Genomic DNA, 8,365 nt, shown 5'->3' on the forward strand with positions numbered 1-8,365 from the left:
AGAAGTATTGCCAGCTAGCTGGATGCAGAAGGCTGGAGTAGAAGCCACAGGCTCGACAGCACTGTGGAGCCGGCTGGCAGTGGCCCCCGTGGACCGGCGGAGGGGCAGGGCTCGGGTCGTGGACACTTGGAGCTGCCCCATCCTCTCCTCGCTCTTGTGCTATCGCCACTCCCTGTCCACGTTCTCGGGATTCCCGGCTGCACCGAATTTGAGTATGTTCCAATTGAAGACGTAGTCGTAGGAGAATCCCTGCAGGTGGAAGAGGTTGCGGAAGAGCAGGCGCAGGTACGAATGAATAGTCGGGCTTGTCATCGAACAGAAGGGAGAGGCTGAAGCTGAGGTATGTTGAGAACTCAGAGGGGCAGCCTTTCAGAGGACCTCGGTGGGCGTTGACATTTTCTCACTTATCTGCTCATACATCGGGCTCTTGGTGGCCTCTTTGAGGCCCTGCCAGGGCAGCAAGCCCAGGTTGAAGTACATGAGCACATAGCCCAGACTCTCCAGGTCGTCAAGAGGGCTTTGATCAATGTCCAGGTGGGTGTTTATGGAGGCGTAGCGGGCCAGTCAAGTTCTTGTTTTCCCAGTAGGGAATGTGCTGGTGGGTGCAGGCGTACCGGTACTTCTTTGCCAGGCTGAAGTCGATGATGTACACCAGATCTCCCTTCTTCCCCAGCCCCATGAGAAAGTTGTTGGGCTTGATATCCCAGTGTATGAAGTTCTCGGAGTGGATGTACTCAATGTGGCTGATCATCTGGTCAGCCAGGAACAGTACTGTCTTGAGGCTGAACTTGCGGGAGCAGAAGTTGAAGAGGTCCTCTAGGCTGGGTCCCAGCAGCTCCAAGACCAGATTCTCAGCCCAGCAACACTTGATGGATGGGATTCCCACTACCCCGCTACATCATCTTGTAGAACTTGCTCTCGATGTGCAACTGGGGGTGTGCTCCATTTTCACACATTGGAGCTTGATGGCAACTTCTTCACCAGAAACGATGCTGGCACCCAGGTAGATATCTCCAAAGGACCCACTCTTGATCACAAAATATTTGTCTTTTTGTGTTTGGCTTACTACACTTAGAACAATATTCTCAAGGTTCATACATGTAATATGTCAAAATTTCATTTCTTTTTAAGGCTGAATGATATTCCCTTTTATTTGTATGTCACATTTTGTTTATCTATTCATTTTTTGATGGACATTTGAGTTGTTTTCACCTTTTCAATAATGTGAATAATGCTACTATGAATCATGGTATACAAGTATCTGTTTGAATCAGTGCTTTCAATTCTTGGGGATATATACTTGAAAGTAAAATTGTTGGATCATATTATAGTAGCTTTTTGAGGAACTGCCAAACTATTTTCCACAGCAGCTGCACCTTTTTTAAATGCACAAGGAATTAGGGTGATGTCAGAACCATGGCAGCCAGAAGGAGCTCCCATGATCTCTCCCTTTGAAATTACAATGAGTTGAACACCTACAATCCAACAAATAACACCCAACCTGCATACAAGCATGTCTGAGAGATCTGTGCATTAGAGCATCTGAAAGTGGGCCAATTGTGCAAGCCAGGGAGGTAGAATAGGAAAGAGGAACAAAGGCACTAGAAAATGCAGCAGCACAAAGCTCCTTGATTTTGAAGGAAAGGGGAAATTATGCAGTGATTTCTTGGCTCTTTGAAGCCCCAAACAATGATCAGTATATTTCACACAGGGAAGCAATGAGGGCGGAGAAAAGGGCAGAAACTGAGAGTGGATGGGCAAAACTCTGTCTTAGCAACCACCATTGCCAGGCAGCAAGCTGAGTCATGGAGCCTGGCCACGCCCCCTTACCATCCCAGAGAGTGCCCCCCACCCTCCCCTATCCCATGTCTTCCCACAGCTAGAAACCAGCACCAGGGGACTCTGCACAAACAATACTGAAACATACACGGCAGCCAGTCCCCGTAACAGGGGAGGTGATATAGAAGCAAGACAGCTGAAATCTGAGGGACAATATTACCAGAAGAAAAACAGCTGCAGGCACTGCTGGCCTTTCCCAATCCACCCTACCTATACCCAATCACGCTAATTCAGAAGGAAGCAGTAGAGTATTGCATCTGACTGTTGGGGCAGTAAAGGGACTTCAGGATCTTTTCAGAGGCTTGGACCACCATGCCCCTTAACATCCTCCCATGGGGCTAGATTCCTGGGATCTGGGCGACCTGGTCACAGAAAAAACACACCCCACCCCAGATTATAAAAGGCAGTTTTAAACTCAAAGCAGAGATCCAGGAGGTGTATGCACCACCTGTTGGAACTTCAAAGAAAAACCTCTTCTTATCAACCTGCTGAAGAGAAGTCACCATACAATAAATTATCTTAAAAAAAAAAATGTAGAGTACATTCCCATTAATGCCCAGGCAGAGAAATAGTCCTTCAAACACCATGAACAACCAGGTGACAAGGCAGCTCACAAAAAAAATTTTAAATCTCCAGAAAATAAGCTTAAAGATATAGAAATCTGTGATTTAAATGACTGAGAATTCAAGATTGCACTTCTGAAAAAAACTCAACAAGATGCAAGAAAACTCTGACCAACAGTCTAAAGAACTTAGAAACAAAATCATGAACAGCAGGAATACTTTTCTAGGAAACTGAAAAGCTAAAAAAGAACCAAATAGAACTTTCAGAGATGAAGAACATAAAAAATGATGAAGAATGAAATAGCAAGCCTGGGAAATAGAGCTGACTAAATGAAGGAAAGGATTAGTGATATCGAAGTCAGAAACCTGGAAATGATGCAGTCGGAAGAAGAGAGAGACTTGAGACCAAAAAAAAAAAAATTGAAAAAAGAAAGTTCTCTACAAGAACTAGCTGATGCCATTAGAAAAACAATGTAGGAATAATGGGTATAACAGGAAGAAAAGAAAGGGAAAGGGAACAGAGACCCTATTCAAACAGTCAACAAGAATTTCTCAAACCTATGGAAAAAACTGGATCTTCAAATCCAGGAAGCAAAGAGAACACCTAATTATCTCAACCCAAAAAAGGCTTTCTCTAAGATACATTATAGTAAAGTTGTCAAAACACAATGACAAAGAAAGAATTCTCAAGTCACCCAGGGAAAAGAAAATGGTGACTTATAAAGGAAAACCCATTAGATTATCATAGGACTTTATAGCACAAACTTCACAAGCTAGGAACCAAATATTCAAACTATTAAAAGAGAGAAAATACCACTCAAGAATACTATATCCAGCAAAGTTCTTCTTTAAATGCAAAGAAGAAATAAAGACCTTTTCAGACATAAAAAAGCTGAGTGAATTTTCCACCACAAAGCCTGCATTACACAAAATACTGAATGGGGTCATTCTACTGAAACAAAACAAAACAAAACAAAACAAACAAACAAACAAAAAAAGCATAACTATGAGTAAGATGACTAACAGGAAGACAGAAAGAGGAATGTACAAGCTTTATTAAGAACTGAGTATTATAAGCAAGATAACAGCCACTGCAACCTAGCAATGAATGTACAGCATAAATAGGGATAATTTGAGATCCCTCTCAAAAAAAAAAAAAAAAAACAGTAACGAGGAAGAGGGATTAAAAATCTGAATCTGCAAAGGAGAATGAAGATATATAGTATAAAAAAGGACTACTGCGTATATATATAACGTTGCTTTACGTAAACTTAAGGTAACCACACATGAAAAATCCAGAACTGAGACATATAGCATAAAGCATGAAGGAACAGAGGAAATATCCACAAAATACCACCAGATCAAAATAACAGAAACACAAGGACAAGGAAACAATGGAGACAGCTACAAAAAAAAAAAAAAAAAAGCTAAAACTGTTACAGGAAAATCACATATTTCACTAATCACCCTAAATATAAATGGACTGAACTCACCAATAAAAAGGCGCATAGTAGCAGAGTGGATCAAAAACAAAACCCAACCATATGCTGCTTTCAAGAAATACATCTCAGCTGCATGGACAAATGATAATCCAAGTAAATGGCATCCAGAAAAAAAATGAGTGTAGCCGTACTTATATCGGATGAAATAGACTTCAAGATAAAAAAAGGTAAAGAGAGACAATGATGAAGAGACCATACATCAAGAAGACATAATATATACATGTGCTTTAAACAACAGAGAATTCAAGAATTTGAATACACACACACACACACACACACACACACACACACGCACACAATCAGGAAGTACAAAAATATATAAAGCAACTACTAAGAGAACTCAAGGGAGAACTGATAAAAACACAAGTTCGGGACCTAAACACTCCACTGTCAGAGATGGGTAAATTACCCAAACAGAAAATCAATTAGGAAATAATCAACACTTAATGACATATAGACCAATTGGACATAATCCACATTTACAGAGTCTTCATCCCAAAACATTATACATTCTTCTCTAGTGCACATGGAACATTCTCAAGGATAGCTATGTTGGGACACAAAACTAGCTTCAACATATTTAAGAAGATTGAAATTATACCAAGCATATTCTCTTACCACAATGCTTTGAAATGAGATAAGCTGTAAAAATAAAGAGGGAAGAATCGCAAATATGTAGAGATTAAACAACATGCTACTAAAGAATGACTGGGTCATAGAAGGAATAAAAGGAGAGATCAAGAGATACATAGAAACTAACAGGAATGAAAATACAACATCATATCAAAACTTTTTGGACACAGAAAAAGTAGTAATAAGAGGAAGTTCATATCATTACAGATCTAGCTCAAAAATGAGAAAGATTCCAAATTAATAACCTAACATTACATCTTTAAAAAACTAGAAAAAGAAGAACAAATGAAACCTAAAGTCAGCAGAAGGAAAGAAATAACTAAAATTAAGTAGAATTAAATAAAATTGAGAGAAAAAGACAATAGAAAAAATTAATGCAATAAAGAGCTGGTTCTTGAGATTAATAAAATCAACAAACCTCTGGCTAGATTAGCTAAGGAAAAAAGAGAAAGGACACAAATAAACAAAATCAGATATGAAAGAAAAGAAATTATACAGATACCACCAAAATACTAAAGATCATACAAGAATATTATGAAATATTATATGCCACCAAATTCAATAACCTAGAAGAAATTAACAAGTCTTAGAAATATACAGCCTTCCTAGACTGAATTATGAAGAACTGGAAAATCTAAATAGACTGATCAACAGTATAAAAATTGAAGCAATCATCAAAAACCTACCAAAAAGAAAAGATTCAAGACCAGGTGGCTTAACTAGTGAATTCTACCAAACATTCAAAAATTTAGTACTGTTCTTCTCAAACTTTTGAAAAAAATTAAACAAGAGGCAATACTTCTAACTCATTTTATGAAGCCAAGATTACCCTGCTACCAAAACTTGGTAAAGATAACACACACAAAAAAAAACTGCAGACCAATATCTCTTATGAGCACAGATACAAAAATCCTAAACAAAATACTAGCAAATTGAATACAGCAACACATTAAAAAGATTATACACCATGATCAAGTGGGCTTCATCCAGTGGCAAAGGGGTGGTTTAACATATGCAAATTGATTAGTGTGATATCCCACATAAACAAAATAAAGAATAAAAATCATATGATCATATCAATAGATACAAAAAAACCCCATACTTTTGACAAAATAAAGCATACATTTATGATTAATACACTTAATACGATGGGCATAGAAGGAAAGTATGTCAACATAATAAAGGCCATATACAACAAACCCTCAGCTAACATTATGCTTAATGTGAAAAACTAAAACCCTTCCCGTTAAGACTGGGAACAAGACAAGGCTGTCCACTATCACCACTTATTCAATATTGTGTTGGAAGTTCTAGCTAGAGCAATTGGGTAAGAAAAATAAATAAAAGGCATCCAAACGTCAAATTGTCACTTTTTGCAGATGACATGATTCTCCACATAGAAAACATTGAAGACTCCACAAAAAAAAAAAAACTATTAGAAATAATAAATACATAAAGTTTCAGGATATAGAATCAAAGTACAAAAATCTATAATGTTCCTATACTCTAACAATTAACTTGTAGAAAAAGATATGAAAAAAACAATTCTCTTGCAATTGCAATGAAAAGAATAAAATACCTAGTAATAAACCTAACAAAACAAGTAAAGGACCTATATTATGAAGACTATAAGACCCTATTAAAAGAAATTGAAGAAGACACAAAGAAATGGAAAGGTATTCTGTGTTCTTGGATTGGAAAAATCGACATAGTTAAAATAACCTTATTCCATAAACCATTATACAGATTTAATGCAATCCCCATAAAAATCCCATTGGCACTTTTTAAAGAAATAGAACAAAAAAAAAAATCATTAGATTTCTATGGAAGCACAAAAGACCCTGAATAACAAAGGCCATTCTGAGAAAAAAGAACAAGTTTAGAAGGATCATTCTGCCTGAATTCAAATTATATTATAAAGCGATAATGATAAAAACAGCATGGTATTGGCAGAAAAACAGACACACAGACCAGTGGAACAGAATTGAGAGTTCAGAAGTAAAACCCTTGTATATATGGGCAAATAATTTTTTTACAAAGGAGCTAAAAATATACAATGGAGAAAGGAAATCCTCTTCAAGAAATGGTTCTGGGAAAATTGGAAAGTCACATGCAAAAGAATGAAACTAGACTGTTGTCTATCACTATACAATCAAATTAACTCAAAATGGTTCAGGTCCTGAAAATAGACCTGAAACAATAAATTACATAAAAGAAAACACAGGGACTAAACTCATGGACCTTGGATTTAGCTAGGATTTAACTAGGACATCAAAGGCAAAGGGAGGAAATACAAATATAAATAAATAGGACCATATCAAACTAAAAAGCTTCCATACAGCAACAGAAACCATCAAAAAGTCAAAAATACAACCATCCAAATGGGAAAATACATTTGCGAACAACACCTCTGATAAGGGCCTGATATCCAAAACATACAAAGACTCACAACTTAACGTTAAAAAATTTTTAAAATCCAATTTAAAAAATGGTGGAGGACCTGAACAGATACTTCTCCTAAGAAGACATACAAATGGCCAACAGACTTATGAAAAGATGCTCAGCTTCACTAGGTATTAGGGAAATGCAAATCAAAACCATGACGAGATACCTACCACCTCACATCTGTTAGAATGACTATCATCAACAGGACAAGTAATAACAAGTGTTGGAGAGGCTGTGAGGGAAAAGAAACCCTCATACAATGCTGGCAGGAACACAAATTGGTACAACCACTATGGAAAACAGTATGGAAGTTCCTAAAAAAAAACCTAAAAATTGAATTACCCTATGATCCAGCAATCCCTCTTCTAGATATTTATCCAAAAACCTTGAAAACATTTATCTGCAAAGATAATGCACCCCGATGTTCATAGCACCATTATTCATGGTGGCCAGGACATGGAAGCAACCAAAGTGTGCTATGATAGATGATTGGATAAAGACGCTGTGGTACATATATACAATGGAATATTACTCAGCCATAAGGGAAGATTTAATTCTGCCATTTGAGATAACATGGATGAATCTTGAGAAAATCATCATGCTAAGCAAATAAGTCAGACAGAAAATGTTGAGAACTGTATTATTTCACTCATATATGGGATACAAAATTGAAAGCAACAAAGAAATATGACAAACAAGAGACTTATGGACACGAACAATGGATTAGAGGTCACCAGAGGGAAGGGTGACGGAGGTAGATAAGGGTAAAGGGGGTCAAATATATAATGACAGAAGGAAATTTAACTTTGGGTTGGTGAACATATAATGCAATATACATATGACATATTGTTAAATTTTACACTTTAAAATTATTTGATTTTATTAACCAATGCCCCCCCCCAATAATTTTAATTTAAAAAATTCACAAGGATTTCAATTTTTTCATGTCCTCATCAGTACTTATTGTTTTCAGGTTTTTAAATTTTGGGAGGTAACATTGTTTAATTACATTATCAATTTCAGGTATACAACTTTATAATATGACATCTGTATAATCTATTATGAGTCACCACCAGAAGTCTAGTGTCTTTCTATCACAACACATTTGACCCCCTTTCTCCTCTCCATTCTCCCCCCTTTCTCCTCTCCGTTCTCCCCCACCCTGCTTTCCCTCTGGTAATCACCATTCCATTGTCTGTATCTATGAATTTGTTTTTTCTTTGTTTGTATGTTTGTTTTGTTTGTTCATGTGTTGCTTCTTGTTTTGTATCTCACATGTGAGTGAAATCATACAGTTCTTATATTTTTCTATCTGACTTATTTCATTTAGCATGAATACCCTAAGATCCATCCATGTTTTTTCAAATGACAATATTTCATCTG

General features: G+C 37.0%; 1 pseudogene; it reads right to left on the bottom strand.

Moving 5' to 3' along the window:
• Positions 1–7: 7 nt before the first annotated feature.
• Positions 8–1,096, bottom strand: LOC105304700 (annotated as a pseudogene).
• Between the last annotated feature and the right edge of the window lie 7,269 nt (positions 1,097–8,365).

The sequence above is a fragment of the Pteropus vampyrus genome, unplaced genomic scaffold (genome assembly GCF_000151845.1).
Source record: "Pteropus vampyrus isolate Shadow unplaced genomic scaffold, Pvam_2.0 Scaffold349, whole genome shotgun sequence".
Classification (NCBI taxonomy): Eukaryota; Metazoa; Chordata; class Mammalia; order Chiroptera; family Pteropodidae; genus Pteropus; species Pteropus vampyrus.